A 16,237-nucleotide genomic window follows, 5' to 3' on the forward strand; every position below is an offset into this window, starting at 1 on the left:
GGCTCAGGAGGGCCCCTGCTCGGGCACACCCCCGTCAAGTGAAGGAGGTTGACCGGATCCATGACAAGCGAACTCTCGGCAGGGGATAGAAAAAAACTGCAGGGAGGCTGCATCTCTTCACGTTGACATGGGAAGGAGGAAGGGTGACTGTTCCGGAAGCACCCCCAAACTATGCGCACAACTAGTGCAAATCCTTCCCAGGGCACACTGCAGCAGATGAATTTGCATACCGTCATGTCATAAAAGCAGTCAGGCACAGTTACAGTAGCTGCAACCCTCATCTCTACATGAAAACCGACAGGCAGTGCACCGTCCTATGTCTCAATGGTTTCTTAAATTGGAAAATAAAATCTAAAAGGCAGCTTGAGATTTAACCCCCTAGCTGCTGAGGGCTTTCTCATCCTTGCACCGAGACCATTTTCAGACGTTAGCGCTCGTCCGAACGTCGTCGTCACAGATTTATTTATTTTTTTAAATGTCTTTTTTTCTCTCTTATCCCCCTGCCGCACTCGCACAAATCATACCTTGGTTTTTTTTTTCTTTCAAAAGACTTTGTAGTCTCAAAAAAGCCATTAGTCTTTTTACTGATTTGAACACGTCAAAAGTTGTTTCGCCCAAATGGCCCAAAAAGCGTATTTCTCAAGAAAGTGAACCAAAAGTAAATGTGATGTTTTTTTTGTCCCCCGTCTTATAAGCACCATAGACAAATACTTTGTGTTTTGCCACCAATCCACCTGCCCAAAATCTGCACGCAAACCAAAAATGCTCTCTTTCTTCTAGTTTTTGTCAACTCAATTGAAACGCTTACTATGTGTAGGAAGACTACGGCAGCCCAGCGAGGCCTACCGTTTTACAAAGTAGACAAGCTACTGCATGAAATGAGGGAGCAAAGTTTTTTTCCCTCTCTCCCCCTGAAATCTGACACAATGTGGGGGCCTACTTTACAAAGCAAGTGAAACCGTGTGGGTCCTGCAGCGCCCTCTATTGGTTGCATATGCAAAGCACAGTACAAGGCCCGAAAAAGCAAGGAAGCATGCAGCCAGCACACAGGAGAAGAGATCAGAACAGAGTGCTGAACAGCAAAGGAGGAGACGTCACCAGCAGCACACAAAAAGATCTGACTTTTACCAGAGATGATCAGGGGAAAGCGCGAACGCAGTCCCCCACTACCACAAATTATGCAGTCGAGTTTCCCGCATTTGGGGAAATCGCAGGGGTCAGCACACCCGGAGTGCAATGGATGAGCCTCGCCCTGGGAGAACCACCTTCGTGATCATGGTATCTCCCCTGCCAGGTAAGTATGAGTTGGACTAGGGCTCAGGAGGGCCCCTGCTCGGGCACACCCCCGTCAAGTGAAGGAGGTTGACCGGATCCATGACAAGCGAACTCTCGGCAGGGGATAGAAAAAAACTGCAGGGAGGCTGCATCTCTTCACGTTGACATGGGAAGGAGGAAGGGTGACTGTTCCGGAAGCACCCCCAAACTATGCGCACAACTAGTGCAAATCCTTCCCAGGGCACACTGCAGCAGGTTGATTTGCATACCGTGATGTCATAAAAGCAGTCTGGCACAGTTACAGTAGCTGCAACCCTCATCTCTACATGAAAACCGACAGGCAGTGCACCGTCCTATGTCTCAATGGGTTCTTAAATTGGAAAATAAAATCTAAAAGGCAGCTTGAGATTTAACCCCCTAGCTGCTGAGGGCTTTCTCATCCTTGCACCGAGACCATTTTCAGACGTTAGCGCTCGTCCGAACGTCGTCGTCACAGATTTATTTATTTTTTTAAATGTCTTTTTTTCTCTCTTATCCCCCTGCCGCACTCGCACAAATCATACCTTGTTTTTTTTTTCTTTCAAAAGACTTTGTAGTCTCAAAAAAGCCATTAGTCTTTTTACTGATTTGAACACGTCAAAAGTTGTTTCGCCCAAATGGCCCAAAAAGCGTATTTCTCAAGAAAGTGAACCAAAAGTAAATGTGATTTTTTTTTTTGTCCCCCGTCTTATAAGCACCATAGACAAATACTTTGTGTTTTGCCACCAATCCACCTGCCCAAAATCTGCACGCAAACCAAAAATGCTCTCTTTCTTCTAGTTTTTGTCAACTCAATTGAAACGCTTACTATGTGTAGGAAGACTACGGCAGCCCAGCGAGGCCTACCGTTTTACAAAGTAGACAAGCTACTGCATGAAATGAGGGAGCAAAGTTTTTTTCCCTCTCTCCCCCTGAAATCTGACACAATGTGGGGGCCTACTTTACAAAGCAAGTGAAACCGTGTGGGTCCTGCAGCGCCCTCTATTGGTTGCATATGCAAAGCACAGTACAAGGCCCGAAAAAGCAAGGAAGCATGCAGCCAGCACACAGGAGAAGAGATCAGAACAGAGTGCTGAACAGCAAAGGAGGAGACGTCACCAGCAGCACACAAAAAGATCTGACTTTTACCAGAGATGATCAGGGGAAAGCGCGAACGCAGTCCCCCACTACCACAAATTATGCAGTCGAGTTTCCCGCATTTGGGGAAATCGCAGGGGTCAGCACACCCGGAGTGCAATGGATGAGCCTCGCCCTGGGAGAACCACCTTCGTGATCATTAGAGATGGCTACTGACTCACTGTCTCAACACAGTGACTCGAATCATCAGGAAGTGTGAATGATTCGAGTCACTCACTGTTTCACGAGTCGAGACAGCTGCAGCAGCAGCATCTCTCAGCCAGAGGGAGGAAACTCAGTGTGTCCTTCAGTCAGTGTGTTCTGCTGCTGAGTGTCTTTAGCTGTGATTGGCCAGAGGCTATACCAGGTGACACCCAGTGGGAGGGGGGAGGGAGCAGTCACGACTCACCAGTCAGTGAGTGCTGTGCTGCTGTGCCTGAGTCATGTCATGAATCATGATTCATCCTGAGTCTGCCAGTGAGTTGAGACAGTTGTACACTGTGTAGACTCAGTGACTCAGTGGATGGATCTGATTCATGCAGCATAAGCCTGCAGGAGGTGGAGCCCCTGTGGTACAGTGTTCTCAACTCACTGTTCCTGCTCAATGTGATTGTGGGTGGCAAATTCCTGGAGGCTAGATAGTAGATAATATAATAAATCCAAGGCCACCTAAAAAAAAGCCCACCTAAAATATTAATTAGCAAAGTATGCAAAATAAAATAAAAAATGTTTTTATTTGGTTTAGTTACAGACTGAATGATGTGTTTCATGGCTGTTAAGGTGGGTACACACTATTAGATATATCTGCAGATCAATTGATCTGCAGATATATCTGTGTACGGATCGGGCAGTGTGCTGTGCATACACACAGCCCGATCCGTCGGGGGACTGACGTCATGAACTGGGCGGGCGGGCGCTCGCGCCTGCCCAGTTCACCTGTCAATCACCGCCGGCCGCCGCAGCATGTGTACGGGCGGTCGGACGACCGCCCCGTACACACACAGCGACGGGCCAATATATCGTTAGATATATTGGCTGTCGGCTGTGCTGTGCGGCCGACGCGATACGTCTGTGAACGACGGAGTTCACAGACGTATCGCCCGTACACACTGGCCGACGGTCCCGCGATGTATCGGCCGTTCAAGAGAACGGCCGATACATCGACCAGTGTGTACGGGCCTTTACGCTTTCTCTCCTCAGCCAGAAGTAATGTGCATATTCTGTAACTAGTATGCAATAAGTGCTTATTAATAATATATCAACATAACAGTGAATCTATGTCAATATATTATTAACAATCAGTGCATAAGCAGCTGCATCCCCCCAGATACACTGCACAATCACTGCAGCTGCATCCCCCAGATACACTGCACAATCACTGCAGCTGAATAACTCCATGAGTCCAGCACTGATCCTCCAGCACTGGCAACTCACTGATTCATGTGCAGTCTCTGCAACACATTCCACTACAAATGAGTCATGACTCATGTGCCGAGACACTGACTCGAGACACTTCACTGAACTGAGTCATGTGTCTCAACTCAGTTCAGTGAATCACTTTGCCCATGACTAGTGATCATGGTATCTCCCCTGCCAGGTAAGTATGAGTTGGACTAGGGCTCAGGAGGGCCCCTGCTCGGGCACACCCCCGTCAAGTGAAGGAGGTTGACCGGATCCATGACAAGCGAACTCTCGGCAGGGGATAGAAAAAAACTGCAGGGAGGCTGCATCTCTTCACGTTGACATGGGAAGGAGGAAGGGTGACTGTTCCGGAAGCACCCCCAAACTATGCGCACAACTAGTGCAAATCCTTCCCAGGGCACACTGCAGCAGGTTGATTTGCATACCGTGATGTCATAAAAGCAGTCTGGCACAGTTACAGTAGCTGCAACCCTCATCTCTACATGAAAACCGACAGGCAGTGCACCGTCCTATGTCTCAATGGGTTCTTAAATTGGAAAATAAAATCTAAAAGGCAGCTTGAGATTTAACCCCCTAGCTGCTGAGGGCTTTCTCATCCTTGCACCGAGACCATTTTCAGACGTTAGCGCTCGTCCGAACGTCGTCGTCACAGATTTATTTATTTTTTTAAATGTCTTTTTTTCTCTCTTATCCCCCTGCCGCACTCGCACAAATCATACCTTGTTTTTTTTTTTCTTTCAAAAGACTTTGTAGTCTCAAAAAAGCCATTAGTCTTTTTACTGATTTGAACACGTCAAAAGTTGTTTCGCCCAAATGGCCCAAAAAGCGTATTTCTCAAGAAAGTGAACCAAAAGTAAATGTGATTTTTTTTTTGTCCCCCGTCTTATAAGCACCATAGACAAATACTTTGTGTTTTGCCACCAATCCACCTGCCCAAAATCTGCACGCAAACCAAAAATGCTCTCTTTCTTCTAGTTTTTGTCAACTCAATTGAAACGCTTACTATGTGTAGGAAGACTACGGCAGCCCAGCGAGGCCTACCATTTTACAAAGTAGACAAGCTACTGCATGAAATGAGGGAGCAAAGTTTTTTTCCCTCTCTCCCCCTGAAATCTGACACAATGTGGGGGCCTACTTTACAAAGCAAGTGAAACCGTGTGGGTCCTGCAGCACCCTCTATTGGTTGCATATGCAAAGCACAGTACAAGGCCCGAAAAAGCAAGGAAGCATGCAGCCAGCACACAGGAGAAGAGATCAGAACAGAGTGCTGAACAGCAAAGGAGGAGACGTCACCAGCAGCACACAAAAAGATCTGACTTTTACCAGAGATGATCAGGGGAAAGCGCGAACGCAGTCCCCCACTACCACAAATTATGCAGTCGAGTTTCCCGCATTTGGGGAAATCGCAGGGGTCAGCACACCCGGAGTGCAATGGATGAGCCTCGCCCTGGGAGAACCACCTTCGTGATCATGGTATCTCCCCTGCCAGGTAAGTATGAGTTGGACTAGGGCTCAGGAGGGCCCCTGCTCGGGCACACCCCCGTCAAGTGAAGGAGGTTGACCGGATCCATGACAAGCGAACTCTCGGCAGGGGATAGAAAAAAACTGCAGGGAGGCTGCATCTCTTCACGTTGACATGGGAAGGAGGAAGGGTGACTGTTCCGGAAGCACCCCCAAACTATGCGCACAACTAGTGCAAATCCTTCCCAGGGCACACTGCAGCAGATGAATTTGCATACCGTCATGTCATAAAAGCAGTCAGGCACAGTTACAGTAGCTGCAACCCTCATCTCTACATGAAAACCGACAGGCAGTGCACCGTCCTATGTCTCAATGGTTTCTTAAATTGGAAAATAAAATCTAAAAGGCAGCTTGAGATTTAACCCCCTAGCTGCTGAGGGCTTTCTCATCCTTGCACCGAGACCATTTTCAGACGTTAGCGCTCGTCCGAACGTCGTCGTCACAGATTTATTTATTTTTTTAAATGTCTTTTTTTCTCTCTTATCCCCCTGCCGCACTCGCACAAATCATACCTTGTTTTTTTTTTTCTTTCAAAAGACTTTGTAGTCTCAAAAAAGCCATTAGTCTTTTTACTGATTTGAACACGTCAAAAGTTGTTTCGCCCAAATGGCCCAAAAAGCGTATTTCTCAAGAAAGTGAACCAAAAGTAAATGTGATTTTTTTTTTGTCCCCCGTCTTATAAGCACCATAGACAAATACTTTGTGTTTTGCCACCAATCCACCTGCCCAAAATCTGCACGCAAACCAAAAATGCTCTCTTTCTTCTAGTTTTTGTCAACTCAATTGAAACGCTTACTATGTGTAGGAAGACTACGGCAGCCCAGCGAGGCCTACCGTTTTACAAAGTAGACAAGCTACTGCATGAAATGAGGGAGCAAAGTTTTTTTCCCTCTCTCCCCCTGAAATCTGACACAATGTGGGGGCCTACTTTACAAAGCAAGTGAAACCGTGTGGGTCCTGCAGCGCCCTCTATTGGTTGCATATGCAAAGCACAGTACAAGGCCCGAAAAAGCAAGGAAGCATGCAGCCAGCACACAGGAGAAGAGATCAGAACAGAGTGCTGAACAGCAAAGGAGGAGACGTCACCAGCAGCACACAAAAAGATCTGACTTTTACCAGAGATGATCAGGGGAAAGCGCGAACGCAGTCCCCCACTACCACAAATTATGCAGTCGAGTTTCCCGCATTTGGGGAAATCGCAGGGGTCAGCACAGCCGGAGTGCAATGGATGAGCCTCGCCCTGGGAGAACCACCTTCGTGATCATGGTATCTCCCCTGCCAGGTAAGTATGAGTTGGACTAGGGCTCAGGAGGGCCCCTGCTCGGGCACACCCCCGTCAAGTGAAGGAGGTTGACCGGATCCATGACAAGCGGACTCTCGGCAGGGGATAGAAAAAAACTGCAGGGAGGCTGCATCTCTTCACGTTGACATGGGAAGGAGGAAGGGTGACTGTTCCGGAAGCACCCCCCAAACTATGCGCACAACTAGTGCAAATCCTTCCCAGGGCACACTGCAGCAGGTTGATTTGCATACCGTGATGTCATAAAAGCAGTCTGGCACAGTTACAGTAGCTGCAACCCTCATCTCTACATGAAAACCGACAGGCAGTGCACCGTCCTATGTCTCAATGGGTTCTTAAATTGGAAAATAAAATCTAAAAGGCAGCTTGAGATTTAACCCCCTAGCTGCTGAGGGCTTTCTCATCCTTGCACCGAGACCATTTTCAGACGTTAGCGCTCGTCCGAACGTCGTCGTCACAGATTTATTTATTTTTTTAAATGTCTTTTTTTCTCTCTTATCCCCCTGCCGCACTCGCACAAATCATACCTTGTTTTTTTTTTTCTTTCAAAAGACTTTGTAGTCTCAAAAAAGCCATTAGTCTTTTTACTGATTTGAACACGTCAAAAGTTGTTTCGCCCAAATGGCCCAAAAAGCGTATTTCTCAAGAAAGTGAACCAAAAGTAAATGTGATTTTTTTTTGTCCCCGTCTTATAAGCACCATAGACAAATACTTTGTGTTTTGCCACCAATCCACCTGCCCAAAATCTGCACGCAAACCAAAAATGCTCTCTTTCTTCTAGTTTTCGCCGCCTCAATTGAAACGCTTACTATGTGTAGGAAGACTACGGCAGCCCAGCGAGGCCTACCGTTTTACAAAGTAGACAAGCTACTGCATGAAATGAGGGAGCAAAGTTTTTTTCCCTCTCTCCCCCTGAAATCTGACACAATGTGGGGGCCTACTTTACAAAGCAAGTGAAACCGTGTGGGTCCTGCAGCGCCCTCTATTGGTTGCATATGCAAAGCACAGTACAAGGCCCGAAAAAGCAAGGAAGCATGCAGCCAGCACACAGAAGAGATCAGAACAGAGTGCTGAACAGCAAAGGAGGAGACGTCACCAGCAGCACACAAAAAGATCTGACTTTTACCAGAGATGATCAGGGGAAAGCGCGAACGCAGTCCCCCACTACCACAAATTATGCAGTCGAGTTTCCCGCATTTGGGGAAATCGCAGGGGTCAGCACAGCCGGAGTGCAATGGATGAGCCTCGCCCTGGGAGAACCACCTTCGTGATCATGGTATCTCCCCTGCCAGGTAAGTATGAGTTGGACTAGGGCTCAGGAGGGCCCCTGCTCGGGCACACCCCCGTCAAGTGAAGGAGGTTGACCGGATCCATGACGAGCGAACTCTCGGCAGGGGATAGAAAAAAACTGCAGGGAGGCTGCATCTCTTCACGTTGACATGGGAAGGAGGAAGGGTGACTGTTCCGGAAGCACCCCCAAACTATGCGCACAACTAGTGCAAATCCTTCCCAGGGCACACTGCAGCAGGTTGATTTGCATACCGTGATGTCATAAAAGCAGTCTGGCACAGTTACAGTAGCTGCAACCCTCATCTCTACATGAAAACCGACAGGCAGTGCACCGTCCTATGTCTCAATGGGTTCTTAAATTGGAAAATAAAATCTAAAAGGCAGCTTGAGATTTAACCCCCTAGCTGCTGAGGGCTTTCTCATCCTTGCACCGAGACCATTTTCAGACGTTAGCGCTCGTCCGAACGTCGTCGTCACAGATTTATTTATTTTTTTAAATGTCTTTTTTTCTCTCTTATCCCCCTGCCGCACTCGCACAAATCATACCTTGTTTTTTTTTTTCTTTCAAAAGACTTTGTAGTCTCAAAAAAGCCATTAGTCTTTTTACTGATTTGAACACGTCAAAAGTTGTTTCGCCCAAATGGCCCAAAAAGCGTATTTCTCAAGAAAGTGAACCAAAAGTAAATGTGATTTTTTTTTGTCCCCGTCTTATAAGCACCATAGACAAATACTTTGTGTTTTGCCACCAATCCACCTGCCCAAAATCTGCACGCAAACCAAAAATGCTCTTTTTCTTCTAGTTTTCGCCGCCTCAATTGAAACGCTTACTATGTGTAGGAAGACTACGGCAGCCCAGCGAGGCCTACCGTTTTACAAAGTAGACAAGCTACTGCATGAAATGAGGGAGCAAAGTTTTTTTCCCTCTCTCCCCCTGAAATCTGACACAATGTGGGGGCCTACTTTACAAAGCAAGTGAAACCGTGTGGGTCCTGCAGCGCCCTCTATTGGTTGCATATGCAAAGCACAGTACAAGGCCCGAAAAAGCAAGGAAGCATGCAGCCAGCACACAGGAGAAGAGATCAGAACAGAGTGCTGAACAGCAAAGGAGGAGACGTCACCAGCAGCACACAAAAAGATCTGACTTTTACCAGAGATGATCAGGGGAAAGCGCGAACGCAGTCCCCCACTACCACAAATTATGCAGTCGAGTTTCCCGCATTTGGGGAAATCGCAGGGGTCAGCACACCCGGAGTGCAATGGATGAGCCTCGCCCTGGGAGAACCACCTTCGTGATCATGGTATCTCCCCTGCCAGGTAAGTATGAGTTGGACTAGGGCTCAGGAGGGCCCCTGCTCGGGCACACCCCCGTCAAGTGAAGGAGGTTGACCGGATCCATGACAAGCGAACTCTCGGCAGGGGATAGAAAAAAACTGCAGGGAGGCTGCATCTCTTCACGTTGTCATGGGAAGGAGGAAGGGTGACTGTTCCGGAAGCACCCCCAAACTATGCGCACAACTAGTGCAAATCCTTCCCAGGGCACACTGCAGCAGATGAATTTGCATACCGTCATGTCATAAAAGCAGTCAGGCACAGTTACAGTAGCTGCAACCCTCATCTCTACATGAAAACCGACAGGCAGTGCACCGTCCTATGTCTTAATGGGTTCTTAAATTGGAAAATAAAATCTAAAAGGCAGCTTGAGATTTAACCCCCTAGCTGCTGAGGGCTTTCTCATCCTTGCACCGAGACCATTTTCAGACGTTAGCGCTCGTCCGAACGTCGTCGTCACAGATTTATTTATTTTTTTAAATGTCTTTTTTTCTCTCTTATCCCCCTGCCGCACTCGCACAAATCATACCTTGTTTTGTTTTTTCTTTCAAAAGACTTTGTAGTCTCAAAAAAGCCATTAGTCTTTTTACTGATTTGAACACGTCAAAAGTTGTTTCGCCCAAATGGCCCAAAAAGCGTATTTCTCAAGAAAGTGAACCAAAAGTAAATGTGATTTTTTTTTTTGTCCCCCGTCTTATAAGCACCATAGACAAATACTTTGTGTTTTGCCACCAATCCACCTGCCCAAAATCTGCACGCAAACCAAAAATGCTCTCTTTCTTCTAGTTTTTGTCAACTCAATTGAAACGCTTACTATGTGTAGGAAGACTACGGCAGCCCAGCGAGGCCTACCGTTTTACAAAGTAGACAAGCTACTGCATGAAATGAGGGAGCAAAGTTTTTTTCCCTCTCTCCCCCTGAAATCTGACACAATGTGGGGGCCTACTTTACAAAGCAAGTGAAACCGTGTGGGTCCTGCAGCGCCCTCTATTGGTTGCATATGCAAAGCACAGTACAAGGCCCGAAAAAGCAAGGAAGCATGCAGCCAGCACACAGGAGAAGAGATCAGAACAGAGTGCTGAACAGCAAAGGAGGAGACGTCACCAGCAGCACACAAAAAGATCTGACTTTTACCAGAGATGATCAGGGGAAAGCGCGAACGCAGTCCCCCACTACCACATATTATGCAGTCGAGTTTCCCGCATTTGGGGAAATCGCAGGGGTCAGCACAGCCGGAGTGCAATGGATGAGCCTCGCCCTGGGAGAACCACCTTCGTGATCATGGTATCTCCCCTGCCAGGTAAGTATGAGTTGGACTAGGGCTCAGGAGGGCCCCTGCTCGGGCACACCCCCGTCAAGTGAAGGAGGTTGACCGGATCCATGACAAGCGAACTCTCGGCAGGGGATAGAAAAAAACTGCAGGGAGGCTGCATCTCTTCACGTTGACATGGGAAGGAGGAAGGGTGACTGTTCCGGAAGCACCCCCAAACTATGCGCACAACTAGTGCAAATCCTTCCCAGGGCACACTGCAGCAGGTTGATTTGCATACCGTGATGTCATAAAAGCAGTCTGGCACAGTTACAGTAGCTGCAACCCTCATCTCTACATGAAAACCGACAGGCAGTGCACCGTCCTATGTCTCAATGGGTTCTTAAATTGGAAAATAAAATCTAAAAGGCAGCTTGAGATTTAACCCCCTAGCTGCTGAGGGCTTTCTCATCCTTGCACCGAGACCATTTTCAGACGTTAGCGCTCGTCCGAACGTCGTCGTCACAGATTTATTTATTTTTTTAAATGTCTTTTTTTCTCTCTTATCCCCCTGCCGCACTCGCACAAATCATACCTTGTTTTTTTTTTTCTTTCAAAAGACTTTGTAGTCTCAAAAAAGCCATTAGTCTTTTTACTGATTTGAACACGTCAAAAGTTGTTTCGCCCAAATGGCCCAAAAAGCGTATTTCTCAAGAAAGTGAACCAAAAGTAAATGTGATTTTTTTTTTGTCCCCCGTCTTATAAGCACCATAGACAAATACTTTGTGTTTTGCCACCAATCCACCTGCCCAAAATCTGCACGCAAACCAAAAATGCTCTCTTTCTTCTAGTTTTTGTCAACTCAATTGAAACGCTTACTATGTGTAGGAAGACTACGGCAGCCCAGCGAGGCCTACCGTTTTACAAAGTAGACAAGCTACTGCATGAAATGAGGGAGCAAAGTTTTTTTCCCTCTCTCCCCCTGAAATCTGACACAATGTGGGGGCCTACTTTACAAAGCAAGTGAAACCGTGTGGGTCCTGCAGCGCCCTCTATTGGTTGCATATGCAAAGCACAGTACAAGGCCCGAAAAAGCAAGGAAGCATGCAGCCAGCACACAGGAGAAGAGATCAGAACAGAGTGCTGAACAGCAAAGGAGGAGACGTCACCAGCAGCACACAAAAAGATCTGACTTTTACCAGAGATGATCAGGGGAAAGCGCGAACGCAGTCCCCCACTACCACAAATTATGCAGTCGAGTTTCCCGCATTTGGGGAAATCGCAGGGGTCAGCACACCCGGAGTGCAATGGATGAGCCTCGCCCTGGGAGAACCACCTTCGTGATCATGGTATCTCCCCTGCCAGGTAAGTATGAGTTGGACTAGGGCTCAGGAGGGCCCCTGCTCGGGCACACCCCCGTCAAGTGAAGGAGGTTGACCGGATCCATGACAAGCGAACTCTCGGCAGGGGATAGAAAAAAACTGCAGGGAGGCTGCATCTCTTCACGTTGACATGGGAAGGAGGAAGGGTGACTGTTCCGGAAGCACCCCCAAACTATGCGCACAACTAGTGCAAATCCTTCCCAGGGCACACTGCAGCAGATGAATTTGCATACCGTCATGTCATAAAAGCAGTCAGGCACAGTTACAGTAGCTGCAACCCTCATCTCTACATGAAAACCGACAGGCAGTGCACCGTCCTATGTCTCAATGGGTTCTTAAATTGGAAAATAAAATCTAAAAGGCAGCTTGAGATTTAACCCCCTAGCTGCTGAGGGCTTTCTCATCCTTGCACCGAGACCATTTTCAGACGTTAGCGCTCGTCCGAACGTCGTCGTCACAGATTTATTTATTTTTTTAAATGTCTTTTTTTCTCTCTTATCCCCCTGCCGCACTCGCACAAATCATACCTTGTTTTTTTTTTCTTTCAAAAGACTTTGTAGTCTCAAAAAAGCCATTAGTCTTTTTACTGATTTGAACACGTCAAAAGTTGTTTCGCCCAAATGGCCCAAAAAGCGTATTTCTCAAGAAAGTGAACCAAAAGTAAATGTGATTTTTTTTTTGTCCCCCGTCTTATAAGCACCATAGACAAATACTTTGTGTTTTGCCACCAATCCACCTGCCCAAAATCTGCACGCAAACCAAAAATGCTCTCTTTCTTCTAGATTTTGTCAACTCAATTGAAACGCTTACTATGTGTAGGAAGACTACGGCAGCCCAGCGAGGCCTACCGTTTTACAAAGTAGACAAGCTACTGCATGAAATGAGGGAGCAAAGTTTTTTTCCCTCTCTCCCCCTGAAATCTGACACAATGTGGGGGCCTACTTTACAAAGCAAGTGAAACCGTGTGGGTCCTGCAGCGCCCTCTATTGGTTGCATATGCAAAGCACAGTACAAGGCCCGAAAAAGCAAGGAAGCATGCAGCCAGCACACAGGAGAAGAGATCAGAACAGAGTGCTGAACAGCAAAGGAGGAGACGTCACCAGCAGCACACAAAAAGATCTGACTTTTACCAGAGATGATCAGGGGAAAGCGCGAACGCAGTCCCCCACTACCACAAATTATGCAGTCGAGTTTCCCGCATTTGGGGAAATCGCAGGGGTCAGCACACCCGGAGTGCAATGGATGAGCCTCGCCCTGGGAGAACCACCTTCGTGATCATGGTATCTCCCCTGCCAGGTAAGTATGAGTTGGACTAGGGCTCAGGAGGGCCCCTGCTCGGGCACACCCCCGTCAAGTGAAGGAGGTTGACCGGATCCATGACAAGCGAACTCTCGGCAGGGGATAGAAAAAAACTGCAGGGAGGCTGCATCTCTTCACGTTGACATGGGAAGGAGGAAGGGTGACTGTTCCGGAAGCACCCCCAAACTATGCGCACAACTAGTGCAAATCCTTCCCAGGGCACACTGCAGCAGATGAATTTGCATACCGTCATGTCATAAAAGCAGTCAGGCACAGTTACAGTAGCTGCAACCCTCATCTCTACATGAAAACCGACAGGCAGTGCACCGTCCTATGTCTCAATGGTTTCTTAAATTGGAAAATAAAATCTAAAAGGCAGCTTGAGATTTAACCCCCTAGCTGCTGAGGGCTTTCTCATCCTTGCACCGAGACCATTTTCAGACGTTAGCGCTCGTCCGAACGTCGTCGTCACAGATTTATTTATTTTTTTAAATGTCTTTTTTTCTCTCTTATCCCCCTGCCGCACTCGCACAAATCATACCTTGGTTTTTTTTTTCTTTCAAAAGACTTTGTAGTCTCAAAAAAGCCATTAGTCTTTTTACTGATTTGAACACGTCAAAAGTTGTTTCGCCCAAATGGCCCAAAAAGCGTATTTCTCAAGAAAGTGAACCAAAAGTAAATGTGATGTTTTTTTTGTCCCCCGTCTTATAAGCACCATAGACAAATACTTTGTGTTTTGCCACCAATCCACCTGCCCAAAATCTGCACGCAAACCAAAAATGCTCTCTTTCTTCTAGTTTTTGTCAACTCAATTGAAACGCTTACTATGTGTAGGAAGACTACGGCAGCCCAGCGAGGCCTACCGTTTTACAAAGTAGACAAGCTACTGCATGAAATGAGGGAGCAAAGTTTTTTTCCCTCTCTCCCCCTGAAATCTGACACAATGTGGGGGCCTACTTTACAAAGCAAGTGAAACCGTGTGGGTCCTGCAGCGCCCTCTATTGGTTGCATATGCAAAGCACAGTACAAGGCCCGAAAAAGCAAGGAAGCATGCAGCCAGCACACAGGAGAAGAGATCAGAACAGAGTGCTGAACAGCAAAGGAGGAGACGTCACCAGCAGCACACAAAAAGATCTGACTTTTACCAGAGATGATCAGGGGAAAGCGCGAACGCAGTCCCCCACTACCACAAATTATGCAGTCGAGTTTCCCGCATTTGGGGAAATCGCAGGGGTCAGCACACCCGGAGTGCAATGGATGAGCCTCGCCCTGGGAGAACCACCTTCGTGATCATGGTATCTCCCCTGCCAGGTAAGTATGAGTTGGACTAGGGCTCAGGAGGGCCCCTGCTCGGGCACACCCCCGTCAAGTGAAGGAGGTTGACCGGATCCATGACAAGCGAACTCTCGGCAGGGGATAGAAAAAAACTGCAGGGAGGCTGCATCTCTTCACGTTGACATGGGAAGGAGGAAGGGTGACTGTTCCGGAAGCACCCCCAAACTATGCGCACAACTAGTGCAAATCCTTCCCAGGGCACACTGCAGCAGGTTGATTTGCATACCGTGATGTCATAAAAGCAGTCTGGCACAGTTACAGTAGCTGCAACCCTCATCTCTACATGAAAACCGACAGGCAGTGCACCGTCCTATGTCTCAATGGGTTCTTAAATTGGAAAATAAAATCTAAAAGGCAGCTTGAGATTTAACCCCCTAGCTGCTGAGGGCTTTCTCATCCTTGCACCGAGACCATTTTCAGACGTTAGCGCTCGTCCGAACGTCGTCGTCACAGATTTATTTATTTTTTTAAATGTCTTTTTTTCTCTCTTATCCCCCTGCCGCACTCGCACAAATCATACCTTGTTTTTTTTTTTCTTTCAAAAGACTTTGTAGTCTCAAAAAAGCCATTAGTCTTTTTACTGATTTGAACACGTCAAAAGTTGTTTCGCCCAAATGGCCCAAAAAGCGTATTTCTCAAGAAAGTGAACCAAAAGTAAATGTGATTTTTTTTTTGTCCCCCGTCTTATAAGCACCATAGACAAATACTTTGTGTTTTGCCACCAATCCACCTGCCCAAAATCTGCACGCAAACCAAAAATGCTCTCTTTCTTCTAGTTTTTGTCAACTCAATTGAAACGCTTACTATGTGTAGGAAGACTACGGCAGCCCAGCGAGGCCTACCATTTTACAAAGTAGACAAGCTACTGCATGAAATGAGGGAGCAAAGTTTTTTTCCCTCTCTCCCCCTGAAATCTGACACAATGTGGGGGCCTACTTTACAAAGCAAGTGAAACCGTGTGGGTCCTGCAGCACCCTCTATTGGTTGCATATGCAAAGCACAGTACAAGGCCCGAAAAAGCAAGGAAGCATGCAGCCAGCACACAGGAGAAGAGATCAGAACAGAGTGCTGAACAGCAAAGGAGGAGACGTCACCAGCAGCACACAAAAAGATCTGACTTTTACCAGAGATGATCAGGGGAAAGCGCGAACGCAGTCCCCCACTACCACAAATTATGCAGTCGAGTTTCCCGCATTTGGGGAAATCGCAGGGGTCAGCACACCCGGAGTGCAATGGATGAGCCTCGCCCTGGGAGAACCACCTTCGTGATCATGGTATCTCCCCTGCCAGGTAAGTATGAGTTGGACTAGGGCTCAGGAGGGCCCCTGCTCGGGCACACCCCCGTCAAGTGAAGGAGGTTGACCGGATCCATGACAAGCGAACTCTCGGCAGGGGATAGAAAAAAACTGCAGGGAGGCTGCATCTCTTCACGTTGACATGGGAAGGAGGAAGGGTGACTGTTCCGGAAGCACCCCCAAACTATGCGCACAACTAGTGCAAATCCTTCCCAGGGCACACTGCAGCAGATGAATTTGCATACCGTCATGTCATAAAAGCAGTCAGGCACAGTTACAGTAGCTGCAACCCTCATCTCTACATGAAAACCGACAGGCAGTGCACCGTCCTATGTCTCAATGGTTTCTTAAATTGGAAAATAAAATCTAAAAGGCAGCTTGAGAT

General features: G+C 47.5%; 1 protein-coding gene and 11 non-coding genes across 13 annotated transcripts in view; all 12 read right to left on the reverse strand.

Moving 5' to 3' along the window:
- SLC38A9 (solute carrier family 38 member 9) overlaps positions 1–16,237 on the reverse strand; it is a 423,549-nt gene that overhangs the window by 237,321 nt on the left and 169,991 nt on the right. The window lies entirely within an intron of this gene.
- On the reverse strand, positions 1,139–1,302 carry LOC134956268 (U1 spliceosomal RNA). Its single transcript, XR_010186000.1, has one exon. It is a non-coding gene; the product is annotated as a U1 spliceosomal RNA (small nuclear RNA).
- LOC134959626 (U1 spliceosomal RNA) lies at positions 2,453–2,615 on the reverse strand. The gene has a single exon (XR_010187634.1). It is a non-coding gene; the product is annotated as a U1 spliceosomal RNA (small nuclear RNA).
- Positions 5,186–5,349, reverse strand: LOC134956279 (U1 spliceosomal RNA). The gene has a single exon (XR_010186001.1). It is a non-coding gene; the product is annotated as a U1 spliceosomal RNA (small nuclear RNA).
- On the reverse strand, positions 6,500–6,663 carry LOC134957976 (U1 spliceosomal RNA). The gene has a single exon (XR_010186822.1). It is a non-coding gene; the product is annotated as a U1 spliceosomal RNA (small nuclear RNA).
- On the reverse strand, positions 7,810–7,973 carry LOC134957981 (U1 spliceosomal RNA). The gene has a single exon (XR_010186823.1). It is a non-coding gene; the product is annotated as a U1 spliceosomal RNA (small nuclear RNA).
- On the reverse strand, positions 9,122–9,285 carry LOC134956290 (U1 spliceosomal RNA). Its single transcript, XR_010186002.1, has one exon. It is a non-coding gene; the product is annotated as a U1 spliceosomal RNA (small nuclear RNA).
- LOC134958706 (U1 spliceosomal RNA) lies at positions 10,437–10,600 on the reverse strand. The gene has a single exon (XR_010187100.1). It is a non-coding gene; the product is annotated as a U1 spliceosomal RNA (small nuclear RNA).
- Positions 11,751–11,914, reverse strand: LOC134956301 (U1 spliceosomal RNA). The gene has a single exon (XR_010186003.1). It is a non-coding gene; the product is annotated as a U1 spliceosomal RNA (small nuclear RNA).
- On the reverse strand, positions 13,064–13,227 carry LOC134956313 (U1 spliceosomal RNA). Its single transcript, XR_010186004.1, has one exon. It is a non-coding gene; the product is annotated as a U1 spliceosomal RNA (small nuclear RNA).
- On the reverse strand, positions 14,378–14,541 carry LOC134956324 (U1 spliceosomal RNA). Its single transcript, XR_010186005.1, has one exon. It is a non-coding gene; the product is annotated as a U1 spliceosomal RNA (small nuclear RNA).
- LOC134956335 (U1 spliceosomal RNA) lies at positions 15,692–15,855 on the reverse strand. Its single transcript, XR_010186006.1, has one exon. It is a non-coding gene; the product is annotated as a U1 spliceosomal RNA (small nuclear RNA).

Source organism: Pseudophryne corroboree, chromosome 1, assembly GCF_028390025.1.
Source record: "Pseudophryne corroboree isolate aPseCor3 chromosome 1, aPseCor3.hap2, whole genome shotgun sequence".
In the NCBI taxonomy this organism is placed as follows: domain Eukaryota; kingdom Metazoa; phylum Chordata; class Amphibia; order Anura; family Myobatrachidae; genus Pseudophryne; species Pseudophryne corroboree.